The sequence below is a fragment of the Castor canadensis genome, chromosome 16 (genome assembly GCF_047511655.1).
Source record: "Castor canadensis chromosome 16, mCasCan1.hap1v2, whole genome shotgun sequence".
Taxonomy (NCBI): Eukaryota; Metazoa; Chordata; class Mammalia; order Rodentia; family Castoridae; genus Castor; species Castor canadensis.
Genome location: NC_133401.1, coordinates 58,261,438 through 58,283,980, shown reverse-complemented (window position 1 = coordinate 58,283,980; position 22,543 = coordinate 58,261,438). Strand labels below are relative to the sequence as shown.

General features: G+C 44.5%; 1 long non-coding RNA gene across 3 annotated transcripts in view; it reads left to right on the top strand.

The window, feature by feature from the left end:
• The first annotated feature begins 2,711 nt into the window (after positions 1 to 2,711).
• LOC141417848 (uncharacterized) overlaps positions 2,712 to 22,543 on the top strand; it is a 234,430-nt gene continuing 214,598 nt past the window's right edge. For 2 of the 3 annotated variants that reach the window (XR_012442482.1, XR_012442480.1), the window contains exons 1-2: positions 5,824 to 6,119; positions 8,423 to 8,515. This is a non-coding gene — a long non-coding RNA (uncharacterized lncRNA). Of the gene's footprint in view, positions 3,737 to 5,823; positions 6,120 to 8,422; positions 8,516 to 22,543 lie in introns of those variants that run through there. The other variant, XR_012442481.1, reaches the window with a different exon arrangement.

The window sequence follows — 22,543 nt, the reverse complement described above, 5'->3', positions numbered from 1 at the left end:
TATAAATTAGGTTACTTCCTGATGTCAGTTTGAGGAAAAGCCTGGAGTTACTCTGCCTTTAGTCTTCAGTTCCATGAATGAAAGGTGTCGTCGTCTGTCACTGAGAACCTTTGCAGAAATGAATGTCCTTCCCAAGTGTTCCATGGTATTCCATAGTTTTGGTGTTCCTGAAAGCTGCCATTCACTAGAGAAAGTGTACCAATTTCACTGACTAGGAAATACTTGCCATTCTTTGACTATCTCCTGTGTGAGCAGTGCATTTCTCGGATGAAAGTGAATTAATTTCTCTGTCCACATCAAGTGAAATCCTGTGGTCACGTTCAGGCTCTTGGCAGCGAGTGTGTGCGTTTGCATGTTTTGATGAAGTTAGTAACGCAAAAGCCCGGGATACCAACATCCTGGTTAGCAGTGTGGTACACTTTGTGTCCACATAGGGGAATAACCTCAGGTGATGGGAGATGTTGTTCTGAGAAGAAAGTTGCCTCATGGAATGTGAAAGGAGTTTTCCTGGCCGATGGAAGTGCAAAGGGCTTGAGGCGATTTTCTGCTCACCACAAAAAACACATCTTGTCATCCAAAATGTGGGTTCCAGATTGGGAGTTCTTGGAAACAAGAGAGAAATGTCATCCCTATGCCACGTAGAGGAGGCAGAGGTGGGAATATGGAGCAGGAAAGCCATGCTGAGATTCAAACATCTTTCTAGGACCCTAACACACAAGTGGCTGTTGACTGGAGGGGGAGGGTCTTAATTGGAGTGCTTACGGTCTCCGGCCAATCAGGAAAGACTTGGGTGTGATGTCACAGTGGGCTCACAGCCCTTGGAGTTGGAGAGTCCTGAGGCAGCTGCTACCTGTCCTGTTACTATGGCTGCCCAGCCCGCCAAGAGGAGAAAGGCAGGTGCCCCTGTATGGTGAGGAAGATTTCTCAGTGAAGTGTGGAATAGGGAAATGGGAGGGAGGCCGAACAGGATATCCATGAACTGAGCCCATGCGATTGGGGGAATCTATTCTTCACTGCTAGCCAAATCATCCATATCCCACGATTGTGAATGTTCACAGGCCTGTGTGCCACCTGCTGTGGGTCTCCCTTTGCAGAACAGGGCGCCTTTGATCTCACTGTGATACACAAGCTGCCTGGTTTTCAGGGTCCCAACCGACCACGTGATCTTAGGGTGTAGTGCTAGCGGACTGGCAAGGGAAGAATGAGTTTACATGGTGGCCCAGGCACCTGTTGATCTGACAGAAATTCTTCTGTGCCCTGCAGGGTACACCAAACCATGGGCAAGGAATCTTGGAAGAAGTTAACCTGATTCTCCAGTGTTTCCTAGTATTCAATAAGGATCGCTACTGCTGAAAGGTACTTTTCTTACATGAAGGTTCAGAAATTTTCTGAGTCCAGAATGTTTGCTATTCAAGGAGCCAAGAGTGTGTATGTGTGTGTGTGTGTGTGTGTGTGTGTATGTGTATTTGTGTGCTTCTGTGTATGTGTGTGTGTGTGTGTTTGTGGGAGCCTTTGCACAGAGGGTAGATAGTATAATATTTCTTTTGTCAGTTTCTGGCAGATACTCTTTTTCAAAAAATGGCAGTCCTGATTGTTTCCTAGAAGGTAATAATTTTGGAGAGATCAAACTTTGTTGTCCTTAGATGAAGCCGTATATATTCTGTAAGGAGGAACTATTCAGCATTCAGGGAATATGTGCAGTGTTTGTCCAGGCATCATGATACATGGGTCAATGTGCATCACTGGGTGAAATGAAGGGATTTCAATTCAAGTGATTACTTCAGGCCCAATCCCAGGTGGAATACACCTTGCTTGTTTCCTTGCATAAATGTGGCAGTATTTCATCCGTCCATGAACATGGCGGAAATTATATCACCTCACATATTTTTCTTAGCGCGATCCTTTTTGAAGTGCTGATATTGTACCCTCAGTAGCATAACACCTGGACTTTCAGCCATTGCGTGTAACATTCCCCATGCAATGAATATGGATAGATTTTGTTTTATTTTGTGTGTCTGTGTGTGCAACATTTCTAGTTTGCAAATGTAGTAATTTCTTTGTTCATTCAAGTAAGTTCTCCTAGGACAAACGATTTTACATGCATTGTGTATACCTACTGTTTAGGCATGCATAAGACCCCTTCAATCAAACTCTTTCTTTTCCACTGTGGAAATTGATAGCATGCACCAGGCTGTGCACCAGGGTGTGCTGGTGTTGAGTGACTTGTGATTTTGCTAAACGTTACCATTCAGTACATACGAGCAAAGAAATTCCTTCACTCGATAACTATTAGGATATCAACACTTTGTCTCTTTGTGTGTGTGTGTGTGTTTGATTGTGTGATTGTCATCTTTCTCTTTCAGTTTGCCTCACTGATTTGTATAAATTAGCTTACTTCCTGATGTCAGTTTGAGGAAAAGCCTTGACTTACCCTGCCATTAGTCTTCAGTTCCATGAATGAAACTTGTCGTGGTCTGTCACTGAGAACCTTTGCAGAAATGAATGTCCTTCCCAAGTGTTCCATGGTATTCCATAGTTTTGGTGTTCCTGAAAGCTGCCATTCACTAGAGAAAGTGTACCAATTTCATTGACTAGGAAATACTTGCCATTCTTTGACTATCTCCTGTGTGAGCATTGCATTTCTCAGATGAAAGTGAATTAATTTCTCTGTCCACATCAAGTGAAATCCTGTGGTCACGTTCAGGTCTTGGCAGCCAGTGTGTGCGTTTGCATGTTTTGATGAAGTTAGTAACGCAAAAGCCCGGGATACCAACATCCTGCTTAGCAGTGTGGTACACTTTGTGTCCACATAGGGGAATAACCTCAGGTGATGGGAGATGTTGTTCTGAGAAGAAAGTTGCCTCATGGAATGTGAAAGGAGTTTTCCTGGCCGATGGAAGTGCAAAGGGCTTGAGGCGATTTTCTACTCACCACAAAAAAACACATCTTGTCATCCAAAATGTGGGTTCCAGATTGGGAGTTCTTGGAAACAGGAGAGAAATGTCATCCCTATGCCACATAGAGGAGGCGGAGGTGGGAATATGGAGCATTAAAGCCATGCTGAGATGCAAACATCTTTCCAGGACCCTAACACACAAGTGGCTGTTGACTGGAGGGGGAGGGTCTTAAGGGGAGTGCTTACGGACTCCGGCCAATCTGGAAAGACTTGGGTGTGATGTCACAGTGGGCACACAGCCTTTGGACGTGGAGAGTCCTGAGGCAGCTGCTACCTGTCTTGTTGCTATGGCTGCCCAGCCAGCCAAGAGGAGAAAGGCAGGTGCCCCTGTATGGTGAGGAAGATTTCTCAGTGAAGTGTGGCATAGGGAAATGGGAGGGAGGCCGAACAGGATATCCATGAACTGATCCCATGCGATTGGGGGAATCTGTTCTTCACTGCTAGCCAAATCATCCATATCCCACGATTTTGAATGTTCACAGGCCTGTGTGCCACCTGCGGTGGGTCTCCCTTTGCAGAACAGGGCGCCTTTGATCTCACTGTGATACACAAGCTGCCTGGTTTTCAGGGTCCCAACCGACCACGTGATCTTAGGGTGTAGTGCTAGCAGACTGGCAAGGGAAGAATGAGTTTACATGGTGGCCCAGGCACCTGTTGATCTGACAGAAATTCTTCTGTGCCCTGCAGGGTACACCAAACCATGGGCAAGGAATCTTGGAAGAAGTTAACCTGATTCTCCAGTGTTTCCTAGTATTCAATAAGGATCGCTACTGCTGAAAGGTACTTTTCTTACATGAAGGTTCAGAAATTTTCTGAGTCCAGAATGTTTGCTATTCAAGGAGCCATGAGTGTGTATGTGTGTGTGTGTGTGTTTGTGTATGTGTATTTGTGTGCTTCTGTGCATGTGTGTGTGTGTGTGTGTTTGTGGGAGCCTTTGCACAGAGGGTAGATAGTATAATATTTCTTTTGTCAGTTTCTGGGAGATACTCTTTTTCAAAAAATGGCAGTCCTGATTGTTTCCTAGAAGGTAATAATTTTGGAGAGATCAAACTTTGTTGTCCTTAGATGAAGCCGTATATATTCTGTAAGGAGGAACTATTCAGCATTCAGGGAATATGTGCAGTGTATGTCCAGGCATCATGATACATGGGTCAATGTGCATCACTGGGTGAAATGAAGGGATTTCAATTCAAGTGATTACTTCAGGCCCAGGCCCCGGTGGAATACACCTTGCTTGTTTCCTTGCATAAATGTGGCAGTATTTCATCTGTCCATGAACATGGCGGAAATTATATCACCTCACATATTTTTCTTAGCGCGATCCTTTTTGAAGTGCTGATATTGTCCCCTCAGTAGCATAACACCTGGACTTTCAGCCATTGCGTGTAACATTCCCCATGCAATGAATATGGATAGATTTTGTTTTATTTTGTGTGTCTGTGTGTGCAACATTTCTGGTTTGCAAATGTAGGAATTTCTTTGCTCATTCAAGTAAGTTCTCCTAGGACAAACGATTTTACACGCATTGTGTATACCTACTGTTTAGGCATGCATAAGACCCCTTCAATCAAACTCTTTCTTTTCCACTGTGGAAATTGATAGCATGCACCAGGCTGTGCACCAGGGTGTGCTGGTGTTGAGTGACTTGTGATTTTGCTAAACGTTACCATTCAGTACATACAAGCAAAGAAATTCCTTCACTCGATAACTGTTAGGATATCAACACTTTGTCTCTGTGTGTGTGTGTGTGTGTGTGTGTTTGATTGTGTGATTGTCATCTTTCTCTCTCAGTTTGCCTCAGGGATTTGTATAAATTAGGTTACTTCCTGATGTCAGTTTGAGGAAAAGCCTGGAGTTACCCTGCCATTAGTCTTCAGTTCCATGAATGAAAGGTGTCGTCGTCTGTCACTGAGAACCTTTGCAGAAATGAATGTCCTTCCCAAGTGTTCCATGGTATTCCATAGTTTTGGTGTTCCTGAAAGCTGCCATTCACTAGAGAAAGTGTACCAGTTTCACTGACTAGGAAATACTTGCCATTCTTTGACTATCTCCTGTGTGAGGAGTGCATTACTCGGATGAAAGTGAATTAATTTCTCTGTCCATATCAAGTGAAATCCTGTGGTCACGTTCAGGCTCTTTACAGCAGTGTGTGCGTTTGCATGTTTTGATGAAGTTAGTATCGCAAAAGCCCAGGATACCAACATCCTGCTTAGCACTGTGGTACACTTTGTGGCCACATAGGGGAATAACCTCAGGTGATGGGAGATGTTGTTCTGAGAAGAAAGTTGCCTCATGGAATGTGAAAGGAGTTTTCCTGGCCGATGGAAGTGCAAAGGGCTTGAGGCGATTTTCTACTCACCACAAAAAAACACATCTTGTCATCCAAAATGTGGGTTCCAGATTGGGAGTTCTTGGAAACAGGAGAGAAATGTCATCCCTATGCCACGTAGAGGAGGCGGAGGTGGGAATATGGAGCAGTAAAGCCATGCTGAGATGCAAACATCTTTCCAGGACCCTAACACACAAGTGGCTGTTGACTGGAGGGGGAGGGTCTTAAGGGGAGTGCTTACGGACTCCGGCCAATCAGGAAAGACTTGGGTGTGATGTCACAGTGGGCTCACAGCCCTTGGACTTGGAGAGTCCTGAGGCAGCTGCTACCTGTCCTGTTGCTATGGCTGCCCAGCCAGCCAAGAGGAGAAAGGCAGGTGCCCCTGTATGGTGAGGAAGATTTCTCAGTGAAGTGTGGCATAGGGAAATGGGAGGGAGGCCGCACAGGATATCCATGAACTGAGCCCATGGGATTGGGGAATCTATTCTTCACTGCTAGCCAAATCATCCATATCCCACGATTTTGAATGTTCACAGGCCTGTGTGTCACCTGCGGTGGGTCTCCCTTTGCAGAACAGGTCGCCTTCGATCTCACTGTGATACACAAGCTGCCTGGTTTTCAGGGTCCCAACCGACCACGTGATCTTAGGGTGTAGTGCTAGCGGACTGACAAGGGAAGAATGAGTTTACATGGTGGCCCAGGCACCTGTTGATCTGACAGAAATTCTTCTGTGCCCTGCAGGGTACACTAAACCATTTGCAAGGAATCTAGGAAGAAGTTAACCTGATTCTCCAGTGTTTCCTAGTATTCAATAAGGATCGCTACTGCTGAAAGGTACTTTTCTTACATGAAGGTACAGAAATTTTCTGAGTCCAGAATGTTTGCTATTCAAGGAGCCATGAGTGTGTATGTGTGTGTGTGTGTGTGTGTGTGTGTGTGTGTGTGTATGTGTATTTGTGTGCTTCTGTGCATGTGTGTGTGTGTGTGTGTTTGTGGGAGCCTTTGCACAGAGGGTAGATAGTATAATATTTCTTTTGTCAGTTTCTGGGAGATACTCTTTTTCAAAAAATGGCAGTCCTGATTGTTTCCTAGAAGGTAATAATTTTGGACAGATCAAACTTTGTTGTCCTTAGATGAAGCCGTATATATTCTGTAAGGAGGAACTATTCAGCATTCAGGGAATATGTGCAGTGTATGTCCAGGCATCATGATACATGGGTCAATGTGCATCACTGGGTGAAATGAAGGGATTTCAATTCAAGTGATTACTTCAGGCCCAGGCCCAGGTGGAATACACCTTGCTTGTTTCGTTGCATAAATGTGGCAGTATTTCATCTGTCCATGAACATGGAGGAAATTATATCACCTCACATATTTTTCTTAGCGCGATCCTTTTTGAAGTGCTGATATTGTCCCCTCAGTAGCATAACACCTGGACTTTCAGCCATTGCGTGTAACATTCCCCATGCAATGAATATGGATAGATTTTGTTTTATTTTGTGTGTCTGTGTGTGCAACATTTCTAGTTTGCAAATGTAGTAATTTCTTTGCTCATTCAAGTAAGTTCTCCTAGGACAAACGATTTTACATGCATTGTGTATACCTACTGTTTAGGCATGCATAAGACCCCTTCAATCAAACTCTTTCTTTTCCACTGTGGAAATTGATAGCATGCACCAGGCTGTGCACCAGGGTGTGCTGGTGTTGAGTGAGTTGTGATTTTGCTAAACGTTACCATTCAGTACATACGAGCAAAGAAATTCCTTCACTCGATAACTATTAGGATATCAACACTTTGTCTCTGTGTGTGTGTGTGTGTGTGTGTTTGATTGTGTGATTGTCATCTTTCTCTTTCAGTTTGCCTCACTGATTTGTATAAATTAGCTTACTTCCTGATGTCAGTTTGAGGAAAAGCCTTGAGTTACCCTGCCATTAGTCTTCAGTTCCATGAATGAAAGGTGTCGTGGTCTGTCACTGAGAACCTTTGCAGAAATGAATGTCCTTCCCAAGTGTTCCATGGTATTCCATAGTTTTGGTGTTCCTGAAAGCTGCCATTCACTAGAGAAAGTGTACCAATTTTATTGACTAGGAAATACTTGCCATTCTTTGACTATCTCCTGTGTGAGCAGTGCATTTCTCGGATGAAAGTGAATTAATTTTTCTGTCCACATCAAGTGAAATCCTGTGGTCACGTTCAGGCTCTTGGCAGCCAGTGTGTGCGTTTGCATGTTTTGATGAAGTTAGTAAAGCAAAAGCCCGGGATACCAACATCCTGGTTAGCAGTGTGGTACACTTTGTGTCCACATAGGGGAATAACCTCAGGTGATGGGAGATGTTGTTCTGAGAAGAAAGTTGCCTCATGGAATGTGAAAGGAGTTTTCCTGGCCGATGGAAGTGCAAAGGGCTTGAGGCGATTTTCTAATCACCACAAAAAAACACATCTTGTCATCCAAAATGTGGGTTCCAGATTGGGAGTTCTTGGAAACAGGAGAGAAATGTCATCCCTATGCCACGTAGAGGAGGCGGAGGTGGGAATATGGAGCAGTAAAGCCATGCTGAGATGCAAACATCTTTCCAGGACCCTAACACACAAGGGGCTGTTGACTGGAGGGGGAGGGTCTTAAGGGGAGTGCTTACGGACTCCGGCCAATCAGGAAAGACTTGGGTGTGATGTCACAGTGGGCTTACAGCCCTTGGACTTGGAGAGTCCTGAGGCAGCTGCTACCTGTCCTGTTGCTATGGCTGCCCAGCCAGCCAAGAGGAGAAAGGCAGGTGCCCCTGTATGGTGAGGAAGATTTCTCAGTGAAGTGTGGCATAGGGAAATGGGAGGGAGGCCGAACAGGATATCCATGAACTGAGCCCATGGGATTGGGGAATCTATTCTTCACTGCTAGCCAAATCATCCATATCCCACGATTTTGAATGTTCACAGGCCTGTGTGCCACCTGCGGTGGGTCTCCCTTTGCAGAACAGGGCGCCTTCGATCTCACTGTGATACACAAGCTGCCTGGTTTTCAGGGTCGCAACCGACCACGTGATCTTAGGGTGTAGTGCTAGCGGAGTGGCAAGGGAAGAATGAGTTTACATGGTGGCCCAGGCACCTGTTGATCTGACAGAAATTCTTCTGTGCCCTGCAGGGTACACTAAACCATGGGCAAGGAATCTTGGAAGAAGTTAACCTGATTCTCCCGTGTTTCCTAGTATTCAATAAGGATCGCTACTGCTGAAAGGTACTTTTCTTACATGAAGGTACAGAAATTTTCTGAGTCCAGAATGTTTGCTATTCAAGGAGCCATGAGTGTGTATGTGTGTGTGTGTGTGTGTGTGTGTGTGTGTGTGTGTATGTGTATTTGTGTGCTTCTGTGCATGTGTGTGTGTGTGTGTGTTTGTGGGAGCCTTTGCACAGAGGGTAGATAGTATAATATTTCTTTTGTCAGTTTCTGGGAGATACTCTTTTTCAAAAAATGGCAGTCCTGATTGTTTCCTAGAAGGTAATAATTTTGGAGAGATCAAACTTTGTTGTCCTTAGATGAAGCCGTATATATTCTGTAAGGAGGAACTATTCAGCATTCAGGGAATATGTGCAGTGTATGTCCAGGCATCATGATACATGGGTCAATGTGCATCACTGGGTGAAATGAAGGGATTTCAATTCAAGTGATTACTTCAGGCCCAGGCCCAGGTGGAATACACCTTGCTTGTTTCCTTGCATAAATGTGGCAGTATTTCATCTGTCCATGAACATGGCGGAAATTATATCACCTCACATATTTTTCTTAGCGCGATCCTTTTTGAAGTGCTGATATTGTCCCCTCAGTAGCATAACACCTGGACTTTCAGCCATTGCGTGTAACATTCCCCATGCAATGAATATGGATAGATTTTGTTTTATTTTGTGTGTCTGTGTGTGCAACATTTCTAGTTTGCAAATGTAGTAATTTCTTTGCTCATTCAAGTAAGTTCTCCTAGGACAAACGATTTTACACGCATTGTGTATACCTACTGTTTAGGCATGCATAAGACCCCTTCAATCAAACTCTTTCTTTTCCACTGTGGAAATTGATAGCATGCACCAGGCTGTGCACCAGGGTGTGCTGGTGTTGAGTGAGTTGTGATTTTGCTAAACGTTACCATTCAGTACATACGAGCAAAGAAATTCCTTCACTCGATAACTATTAGGATATCAACACTTTGTCTCTGTGTGTGTGTTTGTTTGATTGTGTGATTGTCATCTTTCTCTTTCAGTTTGCCTCACTGATTTGTATGAATTAGCTTACTTCCTGATGTCAGTTTGAGGAAAAGCCTTGAGTTACCCTGCCATTAGTCTTCAGTTCCATGAATGAAAGGTGTCGTGGTCTGTCACTGAGAACCTTTGCAGAAATGAATGTCCTTCCCAAGTGTTTCATGGTATTCCATAGTTTTGGTGTTCCTGAAAGCTACCATTCACTAGAGAAAGTGTACCAATTTCACTGACTAGGAAATACTTGCCATTCTTTGACTATCTCCTATGTGAGCAGTGCGTTTCTCGGATGAAAGTGAATTAATTTCTCTGTCCACATCAAGTGAAATCCTGTATTCACGTTCAGGCTCTTGGCAGCCAGTGTGTGCGTTTGCATGTTTTGATGAAGTTAGTAACGCAAAAGCCCGGGATACCAACATCCTGGTTAGCAGTGTGGTACACTTTGTGTCCACATATGGGAATAACCTCAGGTGATGGGAGATGTTGTTCTGAGAAGAAAGTTGCCTCATGGAATGTGAAAGGAGTTTTCCTGGCCGATGGAAGTGCAAAGGGCTTGAGGCGATTTTCTACTCACCACAAAAAAACACATCTTGTCATCCAAAATGTGGGTTCCAGATTGGGAGTTCTTGGAAACAGGAGAGAAATGTCATCCCTATGCCACGTAGAGGAGGCGGAGGTGGGAATATGGAGCAGTAAAGCCATGCTGAGATGCAAACATCTTTCCAGGACCCTAACACACAAGTGGCTGTTGACTGGAGGGGGAGGGTCTTAAGGGGAGTGCTTACGGACTCCGGCCAATCAGGAAAGACTTGGGTGTGATGTCACAGTGGGCTCACAGCCCTTGGACTTGGAGAGTCCTGAGGCAGCTGCTACCTGTCCTGTTGCTATGGCTGCCCAGCCAGCCAAGAGGAGAAAGGCAGGTGCCCCTGTATGGTGAGGAAGATTTCTCAGTGAAGTGTGGCATAGGGAAATGGGAGGGAGGCCGAACAGGATATCCATGAACTGAGCCCATGGGATTGGGGAATCTATTCTTCACTGCTAGCCAAATCATCCATATCCCACGATTTTGAATGTTCACAGGCCTGTGTGCCACCTGCGGTGGGTCTCCCTTTGCAGAACAGGGCGACTTCGATCTCACTGTGATACACAAGCTGCCTGGTTTTCAGCGTCGCAACCGACCACGTGATCTTAGGGTGTAGTGCTAGCGGAGTGGCAAGGGAAGAATGAGTTTACATGGTGGCCCAGGCACCTGTTGATCTGACAGAAATTCTTCTGTGCCCTGCAGGGTACACTAAACCATGGGCAAGGAATCTTGGAAGAAGTTAACCTGATTCTCCAGTGTTTCCTAGTATTCAATAAGGATCGCTACTGCTGAAAGGTACTTTTCTTACATGAAGGTACAGAAATTTTCTGAGTCCAGAATGTTTGCTATTCAAGGAGCCATGAGTGTGTATGTGTGTGTGTGTGTGTGTGTGTGTGTTTGTGTATGTGTATTTGTGTGCTTCTGTGCATGTGTGTGTGTGTGTGTGTTTGTGGGAGCCTTTGCACAGAGGGTAGATAGTATAATATTTCTTTTGTCAGTTTCTGGGAGATACTCTTTTTCAAAAAATGGCAGTCCTGATTGTTTCCTAGAAGGTAATAATTTTGGAGAGATCAAACTTTGTTGTCCTTAGATGAAGCCGTATATATTCTGTAAGGAGGAACTATTCAGCATTCAGGGAATATGTGCAGTGTATGTCCAGGCATCATGATACATGGGTCAATGTGCATCACTGGGTGAAATGAAGGGATTTCAGTTCTAGTGATTACTTAAGGCCCAATCCCAGGTGGAATACATCTTGCCTGTTTCCTTGCATAAATGTGGCAGTATTTCATCCGTCCATGAACATGGCGGAAATTATATCACCTCACATATTTTTCTTAGCGTGATCCTTTTTGAAGTGCTGATATTGTCCCCTCAGTAGCATAACACCTGGACTTTCAGCCATTGCGTGTAACATTCCCCATGCAATGAATATGGATACATTTTGTTTTATTTTGTGTGTCTGTGTGTGCAACATTTCTAGTTTGCAAATGTAGTAATTTCTTTGCTCATTCAAGTAAGTTCTCCTAGGACAAACGATTTTACACGCATTGTGTATACCTACTGTTTAGGCATGCATAAGACCCCTTCAATCAAACTCTTTCTTTTACACTGTGGAAATTGATAGCATGCACCAGGCTGTGCACCAGGGTGTGCTGGTGTTGAGTGAGTTGTGATTTTGCTAAACGTTACCATTCAGTACATACGAGCAAAGAAATTCCTTCACTCGATAACTGTTAGGATATCAACACTTTGTCTCTGTGTGTGTGTGTGTGTGTGTGTGTGTTTGATTGTGTGATTGTCATCTTTCTCTTTCAGTTTGCCTCATTGATTTGTATAAATTAGGTTACTTCCTGATGTCAGTTTGAGGAAAAGCCTTGAGTTACCCTGCCATTAGTCTTCAGTTCCATGAATGAAAGGTGTCGTGGTCTGTCACTGAGAACCTTTGCAGAAATGAATGTCCTTCCCAAGTGTTTCATGGTATTCCATAGTTTTGGTGTTCCTGAAAGCTACCATTCACTAGAGAAAGTGTACCAATTTCACTGACTAGGAAATACTTGCCATTCTTTGACTATCTCCTATATGAGCAGTGCATTTCTCGGATGAAAGTGAATTAATTTCTCTGTCCACATCAAGTGAAATCCTGTATTCACGTTCAGGCTCTTGGCAGCCAGTGTGTGCGTTTGCATGTTTTGATGAAGTTAGTAACGCAAAAGCCCGGGATACCAACATCCTGGTTAGCAGTGTGGTACACTTTGTGTCCACATATGGGAATAACCTCAGGTGATGGGAGATGTTGTTCTGAGAAGAAAGTTGCCTCATGGAATGTGAAAGGAGTTTTCCTGGCCGATGGAAGTGCAAAGGGCTTGAGGCGATTTTCTACTCACCACAAAAAAACACATCTTGTCATCCAAAATGTGGGTTCCAGATTGGGAGTTCTTGGAAACAGGATGGAAATGTCATCCCTATGCCAAGTAGAGGAGGCAGAGGTGGGAATATGGAGCAGTAAAGCCATGCTGAGATGCAAACATCTTTCCAGGACCCTAACACACAAGTGGCTGTTGACTGGAGGGGGAGTGTCTTAAGGGGAGTGCTTACGGACTCCGGCCAATCAGGAAAGACTTGGGTGTGATGTCACAGTGGGCTCACAGCCCTTGGACTTGGAGAGTCCTGAGGCAGCTGCTACCTGTCCTGTTGCTATGGCTGCCCAGCCAGCCAAGAGGAGAAAGGCAGGTGCCCCTGTATGGTGAGGAAGATTTCTCAGTGAAGTGTGGCATAGGGAAATGGGAGGGAGGCCGCACAGGATATCCATGAACTGAGCCCATGGGATTGGGGAATCTATTCTTCACTGCTAGCCAAATCATCCATATCCCACGATTTTGAATGTTCACAGGCCTGTGTCCCACCTGCGGTGGGTCTCCCTTTGCAGAACAGGGCGCCTTCGATCTCACTGTGATACACAAGCTGCCTGGCTTTCAGGGTCGCAACCGACCACGTGATCTTAGGGTGTAGTGCTAGCGGAGTGGCAAGGGAAGAATGAGTTTACATGGTGGCCCAGGCACCTGTTGATCTGACAGAAATTCTTCTGTGCCCTGCAGGGTACACTAAACCATGGGCAAGGAATCTTGGAAGAAGTTAACCTGATTCTCCAGTGTTTCCTAGTATTCAATAAGGATCGCTACTGCTGAAAGGAACTTTTCTTACATGAAGGTACAGAAATTTTCTGAGTCCAGAATGTTTGCTATTCAAGGAGCCATGAGTGTGTATGTGTGTGTGTGTGTGTGTGTGTGTGTGTGTGTGTATGTGTATTTGTGTGCTTCTGTGCATGTGTGTGTGTGTGTGTGTTTGTGGGAGCCTTTGCACAGAGGGTAGATAGTATAATATTTCTTTTGTCAGTTTCTGGGAGATACTCTTTTTCAAAAAATGGCAGTCCTGATTGTTTCCTAGAAGGTAATAATTTTGGAGAGATCAAACTTTGTTGTCCTTAGATCAAGCCGTATATATTCTGTAAGGAGGAACTATTCAGCATTCAGGGAATATGTGCAGTGTATGTCCAGGCATCATGATACATGGGTCAATGTGCATCACTGGGTGAAATGAAGGGATTTCAATTCAAGTGATTACTTCAGGCCCAGGCCCAGGTGGAATACACCTTGCTTGTTGCCTTGCATAAATGTGGCAGTATTTCATCTGTCCATGAACATGGCGGAAATTATATCACCTCACATATTTTTCTTAGCGCGATCCTTTTTGAAGTGCTCATATTGTCCCCTCAGTAGCATAACACCTGCACTTTCAGCCATTGCGTGTAACATTCCCCATGCAATGAATATGGATAGATTTTGTTTTATTTTGTGTGTCTGTGTATGCAACGTTTCTAGTTTGCAAATGTAGTAATTTCTTTGCTCATTCAAGTAAGTTCTCCTAGGACAAACGATTTTACATGCATTGTGTATACCTACTGTTTAGGCATGCATAAGACCCCTTCAATCAAACTCTTTCTTTTCCACTGTGGAAATTGATAGCATGCACCAGGCTGTGCACCAGGGTGTGCTGGTGTTGAGTGACTTGTGATTTTGCTAAACGTTACCATTCAGTACATACGAGCAAAGAAATTCCTTCACTCGAAAACTATTAGGATATCAACACTTTGTCTCTGTGTGTGTGTGTGTGTGTTTGATTGTGTGATTGTCATCTTTCTCTTTCAGTTTGCCTCACTGATTTGTATAAATTAGCTTACTTCCTGATGTCAGTTTGAGGAAAAGCCTTGAGTTACCCTGCCATTAGTCTTCAGTTCCATGAATGAAAGGTGTCGTGGTCTGTCACTGAGAACCTTTGCAGAAATGAATGTCCTTCCCAAGTGTTTCATGGTATTCCATAGTTTTGGTGTTCCTGAAAGCTACCATTCACTAGAGAAAGTGTACCAATTTCACTGACTAGGAAATACTTGCCATTCTTTGACTATCTCCTATGTGAGCAGTGCATTTCTCGGATGAAAGTGAATTAATTTCTCTGTCCACATCAAGTGAAATCCTGTATTCACGTTCAGGCTCTTGGCAGCCAGTGTGTGCGTTTGCATGTTTTGATGAAGTTAGTAACGCAAAAGCCCGGGATACCAACATCCTGGTTAGCAGTGTGGTACACTTTGTGTCCACATATGGGAATAACCTCAGGTGATGGGAGATGTTGTTCTGAGAAGAAAGTTGCCTCATGGAATGTGAAAGGAGTTTTCCTGGCCGATGGAAGTGCAAAGGGCTTGAGGCGATTTTCTACTCACCACAAAAAAACACATCTTGTCATCCAAAATGTGGGTTCCAGATTGGGAGTTCTTGGAAACAGGATGGAAATGTCATCCCTATGCCAAGTAGAGGAGGCAGAGGTGGGAATATGGAGCAGTAAAGCCATGCTGAGATGCAAACATCTTTCCAGGACCCTAACACACAAGTGGCTGTTGACTGGTGGGGGAGTGTCTTAAGGGGAGTGCTTACGGACTCCGGCCAATCAGGAAAGACTTGGGTGTGATGTCACAGTGGGCTCACAGCCCTTGGACTTGGAGAGTCCTGAGGCAGCTGCTACCTGTCCTGTTGCTATGGCTGCCCAGCCAGCCAAGAGGAGAAAGGCAGGTGCCCCTGTATGGTGAGGAAGATTTCTCAGTGAAGTGTGGCATAGGGAAATGGGAGGGAGGCCGCACAGGATATCCATGAACTGAGCCCATGGGATTGGGGAATCTATTCTTCACTGCTAGCCAAATCATCCATATCCCACGATTTTGAATGTTCACAGGCCTGTGTGCCACCTGCGGTGGGTCTCCCTTTGCAGAACAGGGCGCCTTCGATCTCACTGTGATACACAAGCTGCCTGGCTTTCAGGGTCGCAACCGACCACGTGATCTTAGGGTGTAGTGCTAGCGGAGTGGCAAGGGAAGAATGAGTTTACATGGTGGCCCAGGCACCTGTTGATCTGACAGAAATTCTTCTGTGCCCTGCAGGGTACACTAAACCATGGGCAAGGAATCTTGGAAGAAGTTAACCTGATTCTCCAGTGTTTCCTAGTATTCAATAAGGATCGCTACTGCTGAAAGGAACTTTTCTTACATGAAGGTACAGAAATTTTCTGAGTCCAGAATGTTTGCTATTCAAGGAGCCATGAGTGTGTATGTGTGTGTGTGTGTGTGTGTGTGTGTGTGTGTGTGTATGTGTATTTGTGTGCTTCTGTGCATGTGTGTGTGTGTGTGTGTTTGTGGGAGCCTTTGCACAGAGGGTAGATAGTATAATATTTCTTTTGTCAGTTTCTGGGAGATACTCTTTTTCAAAAAATGGCAGTCCTGATTGTTTCCTAGAAGGTAATAATTTTGGAGAGATCAAACTTTGTTGTCCTTAGATCAAGCCGTATATATTCTGTAAGGAGGAACTATTCAGCATTCAGGGAATATGTGCAGTGTATGTCCAGGCATCATGATACATGGGTCAATGTGCATCACTGGGTGAAATGAAGGGATTTCAATTCAAGTGATTACTTCAGGCCCAGGCCCAGGTGGAATACACCTTGCTTGTTGCCTTGCATAAATGTGGCAGTATTTCATCTGTCCATGAACATGGCGGAAATTATATCACCTCACATATTTTTCTTAGCGCGATCCTTTTTGAAGTGCTCATATTGTCCCCTCAGTAGCATAACACCTGCACTTTCAGCCATTGCGTGTAACATTCCCCATGCAATGAATATGGATAGATTTTGTTTTATTTTGTGTGTCTGTGTATGCAACGTTTCTAGTTTGCAAATGTAGTAATTTCTTTGCTCATTCAAGTAAGTTCTCCTAGGACAAACGATTTTACATGCATTGTGTATACCTACTGTTTAGGCATGCATAAGACCCCTTCAATCAAACTCTTTCTTTTCCACTGTGGAAATTGATAGCATGCACCAGGCTGTGCACCAGGGTGTGCTGGTGTTGAGTGACTTGTGATTTTGCTAAACGTTACCATTCAGTACATACGAGCAAAGAAATTCCTTCACTCGAAAACTATTAGGATATCAACACTTTGTCTCTGTGTGTGTGTGTGTGTGTTTGATTGTGTGATTGTCATCTTTCTCTTTCAGTTTGCCTCACTGATTTGTATAAATTAGCTTACTTCCTGATGTCAGTTTGAGGAAAAGCCTTGAGTTACCCTGCCATTAGTCTTCAGTTCCATGAATGAAAGGTGTCGTGGTCTGTCACTGAGAACCTTTGCAGAAATGAATGTCCTTCCCAAGTGTTTCATGGTATTCCATAGTTTTGGTGTTCCTGAAAGCTACCATTCACTAGAGAAAGTGTACCAATTTCACTGACTAGGAAATACTTGCCATTCTTTGACTATCTCCTATGTGAGCACTGCATTTCTCGGATGAAAGTGAATTAATTTCTCTGTCCACATCAAGTGAAATCCTGTATTCACGTTCAGGCTCTTGGCAGCCAGTGTGTGCGTTTGCATGTTTTGATGAAGTTAGTAACGCAAAAGCCCGGGATACCAACATCCTGGTTAGCAGTATGGTACACTTTGTGTCCACATATGGGAATAACTCAGGTGATGGGAGATGTTGTTCTGAGAAGAAAGTTGCCTCATGGAATGTGAAAGGAGTTTTCCTGGCCGATGGAAGTGCAAAGGGCTTGAGGAGATTTTCTACTCACCACAAAAAAACACATCTTGTCATCCAAAATGTGGGTTCCAGATTGGGAGTTCTTGGAAACAGGAGAGAAATGTCATCCCTGTGCCACGTAGAGGAGGCGGAGGTGGGAATATGGAGCAGTAAAGCCATGCTGAGATGCAAACATCTTTCCAGGACCCTAACACACAAGTGGCTGTTGACTGGAGGGGGAGGGTCTTAAGGGGAGTGCTTACGGACTCCGGCCAATCAGGAAAGACTTGGGTGTGATGTCACAGTGGGCTCACAGCCCTTGGACTTGGAGAGTCCTGAGGCAGCTGCTACCTGTCCTGTTGCTATGGCTGCCCAGCCAGCCAAGAGGAGAAAGGCAGGTGCCCCTGTATGGTGAGGAAGATTTCTCAGTGAAGTGTGGCATAGGGAAATGGGAGGGAGGCCGAACAGGATATCCATGAACTGAGCCCATGGGATTGGGGAATCTATTCTTCACTGCTAGCCAAATCATCCATATCCCACGATTTTGAATGTTCACAGGCCTGTGTGCCACCTGCGGTGGGTCTCCCTTTGCAGAACAGGGCGCCTTCGATCTCACTGTGATACACAAGCTGCCTGGTTTTCAGGGTCGCAACCGACCACGTGATCTTAGGGTGTAGTGCTAGCGGACTGGCAAGGGAAGAATGAGTTTACATGGTGGCCCAGGCACCTGTTGATCTGACAGAAATTCTTCTGTGCCCTGCAGGGTACACTAAACCATGGGCAAGGAATCTTGGAAGAAGTTAACCTGATTCTCCAGTGTTTCCTAGTATTCAATAAGGATCGCTACTGCTGAAAGGTACTTTTCTTACATGAAGGTACAGAAATTTTCTGAGTCCAGAATGTTTGCTATTCAAGGAGCCATGAGTGTGTATGTGTGTGTGTGTGTGTGTGTGTGTGTGTGTGTGTGTGTATGTGTATTTGTGTGCTTCTGTGCATGTGTGTGTGTGTGTGTGTTTGTGGGAGCCTTTGCACAGAGCGTAGATAGTATAATATTTCTTTTGTCAGTTTCTGGGAGATACTCTTTTTCAAAAAATGGCAGTCCTGATTGTTTCCTAGAAGGTAATAATTTTGGAGAGATCAAACTTTGTTGTCCTTAGATGAAGCCGTATATATTCTGTAAGGAGGAACTATTCAGCATTCAGGGAATATGTGCAGTGTATGTCCAGGCATCATGATACATGGGTCAATGTGCATCACTCGGTGAAATGAAGGGATTTCAATTCAAGTGATTACTTCAGGCCCAGGCCCAGGTGGAATACACCTTGCTTGTTTCCTTGCATAAATGTGGCAGTATTTCATCTGTCCATGAACATGGCGGAAATTATATCACCTCACATATTTTTCTTAGCGCGATCCTTTTTGAAGTGCTGATATTGTCCCCTCAGTAGCATAACACCTGGACTTTCAGCCATTACGTGTAACATTCCCCATGCAATGAATATGGATAGATTTTGTTTTATTTTGTGTGTCTGTGTGTGCAACATTTCTAGTTTGCAAATGTAGTAATTTCTTTGCTCATTCAAGTAAGTTCTCCCAGGACAAACGATTTTACACGCATTGTGTATACCTACTGTTTAGGCATGCATAAGACCCCTTCAATCAAACTCTTTCTTTTCCACTGTGGAAATTGATAGCATCCACCAGGCTGTGCACCAGGGTGTGCTGGTGTTGAGTGAGTTGTGATTTTGCTAAACGTTACCATTCAGTACATACGAGCAAAGAAATTCCTTCACTCGATAACTATTAGGATATCAACACCTTGTCTCTGTGTGTGTGTTTGATTGTGTGATTGTCATCTTTCTCTTTCAGTTTGCCTCACTGATTTGTATGAATTAGCTTACTTCCTGATGTCAGTTTGAGGAAAAGCCTTGAGTTACCCTGCCATTAGTCTTCAGTTCCATGAATGAAAGGTGTCGTGGTCTGTCACTGAGAACCTTTGCAGAAATGAATGTCCTTCCCAAGTGTTTCATGGTATTCCATAGTTTTGGTGTTCCTGAAAGCTACCATTCACTAGAGAAAGTGTACCAATTTCACTGACTAGGAAATACTTGCCATTCTTTGACTATCTCCTATGTGAGCAGTGCATTTCTCGGATGAAAGTGAATTAATTTCTCTGTCCACATCAAGTGAAATCTTGTATTCACGTTCAGGCTCTTGGCAGCCAGTGTGTGCGTTTGCATGTTTTGATGAAGTTAGTAACGCAAAAGCCCGGGATACCAACATCCTGGTTAGCAGTGTGGTACACTTTGTGTCCACATATGGGAATAACCTCAGGTGATGGGAGATGTTGTTCTGAGAAGAAAGTTGCCTCATGGAATGTGAAAGGAGTTTTCCTGGCCGATGGAAGTGCAAAGGGCTTGAGGCGATTTTCTACTCACCACAAAAAAACACATCTTGTCATCCAAAATGTGGGTTCCAGATTGGGAGTTCTTGGAAACAGGAGACAAATGTCATCCCTATGCCACGTAGAGGAGGCGGAGGTGGGAATATGGAGCAGTAAAGCCATGCTGAGATGCAAACATCTTTCCAGGACCCTAACACACAAGTGGCTGTTGACTGGAGGGGGAGGGTCTTAAGGGGAGTGCTTACGGACTCCGGCCAATCAGGAAAGACTTGGGTGTGATGTCACAGTGGGCTCACAGCCCTTGGACTTGGAGAGTCCTGAGGCAGCTGCTACCTGTCCTGTTGCTATGGCTGCCCAGCCAGCCAAGAGGAGAAAGGCAGGTGCCCCTGTATGGTGAGGAAGATTTCTCAGTGAAGTGTGGCATAGGGAAATGGGAGGGAGGCCGAACAGGATATCCATGAACTGAGCCCATGGGATTGGGGAATCTATTCTTCACTGCTAGCCAAATCATCCATATCCCACGATTTTGAATGTTCACAGGCCTGTGTGCCACCTGCGGTGGGTCTCCCTTTGCAGAACAGGGCGCCTTCGATCTCACTGTGATACACAAGCTGCCTGGTTTTCAGGGTCGCAACCGACCACGTGATCTTAGGGTGTTGTGCTAGCGGACTGGCAAGGGAAGAATGAGTTTACATGGTGGCCCAGGCACCTGTTGATCTGACAGAAATTCTTCTGTGCCCTGCAGGGTACACTAAACCATGGGCAAGGAATCTTGGAAGAAGTTAACCTGATTCTCCAGTGTTTCCTAGTATTCAATAAGGATCGCTGCTGCTGAAGGGTACTTTTCTTATGAAGGTACAGAAATTTTCTGAGTCCAGAATGTTTGCTATTCAAGGAGCCATGAGTGTGTATGTGTGTGTGTGTGTGTGTGTGTGTGTGTGTATGTGTATTTGTGTGCTTCTGTGCATGTGTGTGTGTGTGTGTGTTTGTGGGAGCCTTTGCACAGAGGGTAGATAGTATAATATTTCTTTTGTCAGTTTCTGGGAGATACTCTTTTTCAAAAAATGGCAGTCGTAATTGTTTCCTAGAAGGTAATAATTTTGGAGAGATCAAACTTTGTTGTCCTTAGATGAAGCCGTATATATTCTGTAAGGAGGAACTATTCCGCATTCAGGAAATATGTGCAGTGTATGTCCAGGCATCATGATACATGGGTCAATGTGCATCACTGGGTGAAATGAAGGGATTTCAATTCAAGTGATTACTTAAGGCCCAGTCCCAGGTGGAATACACCTTGCTTGTTTCCTTGCATAAATGTGGCAGTATTTCATCCGTCCATGAACATGGCGGAAATTATATCACCTCACATATTTTTCTTAGCGCGATCCTTTTTGAAGTGCTGATATTGTACCCTCAGTAGCATAACACCTGGGCTTTCAGCCATTGCGTGTAACATTCCCCATGCAATGAATATGGATAGATTTTGTTTTATTTTGTGTGTCTGTGTGTGCAACATTTCTAGTTTGCAAATGTAGTAATTTCTTTGCTCATTCAAGTATGTTCTCCTAGGACAAACGATTTTACACGCATTGTGTATACCTACTGTTTAGGCATGCATAAGACCCCTTCAATCAAACTCTTTCTTTTCCACTGTGGAAATTGATAGCATGCACCAGGCTGTGCACCAGGGTGTGCTGGTGTTGAGTGAGTTGTGATTTTGCTAAACGTTACCATTCAGTACATACGAGCAAAGAAATTCCTTCACTCGATAACTATTAGGATATCAACACTTTGTCTCTGTGTGTGTGTTTGATTGTGTGATTGTCATCTTTCTCTTTCAGTTTGCCTCACTGATTTGTATGAATTAGCTTACTTCCTGATGTCAGTTTGAGGAAAAGCCTTGAGTTACCCTGCCATTAGTCTTCAGTTCCATGAATGAAAGGTGTCGTGGTCTGTCACTGAGAACCTTTGCAGAAATGAATGTCCTTCCCAAGTGTTTCATGGTATTCCATAGTTTTGGTGTTCCTGAAAGCTACCATTCACTAGAGAAAGTGTACCAATTTCACTGACTAGGAAATACTTGCCATTCTTTGACTGTCTCCTATGTGAGCAGTGCATTTCTCGGATGAAAGTGAATTAATTTCTCTGTCCACATCAAGTGAAATCCTGTATTCACGTTCAGGCTCTTGGCAGCCAGTGTGTGCGTTTGCATGTTTTGATGAAGTTAGTAACGCAAAAGCCCGGGATACCAACATCCTGGTTAGCAGTATGGTACACTTTGTGTCCACATATGGGAATAACTCAGGTGATGGGAGATGTTGTTCTGAGAAGAAAGTTGCCTCATGGAATGTGAAAGGAGTTTTCCTGGCCGATGGAAGTGCAAAGGGCTTGAGGAGATTTTCTACTCACCACAAAAAAACACATCTTGTCATCCAAAATGTGGGTTCCAGATTGGGAGTTCTTGGAAACAGGAGAGAAATGTCATCCCTGTGCCACGTAGAGGAGGCGGAGGTGGGAATATGGAGCAGTAAAGCCATGCTGAGATGCAAACATCTTTCCAGGACCCTAACACACAAGTGGCTGTTGACTGGAGGGGGAGGGTCTTAAGGGGAGTGCTTACGGACTCCGGCCAATCAGGAAAGACTTGGGTGTGATGTCACAGTGGGCTCACAGCCCTTGGACTTGGAGAGTCCTGAGGCAGCTGCTACCTGTCCTGTTGCTATGGCTGCCCAGCCAGCCAAGAGGAGAAAGGCAGGTGCCCCTGTATGGTGAGGAAGATTTCTCAGTGAAGTGTGGCATAGGGAAATGGGAGGGAGGCCGAACAGGATATCCATGAACTGAGCCCATGGGATTGGGGAATCTATTCTTCACTGCTAGCCAAATCATCCATATCCCACGATTTTGAATGTTCACAG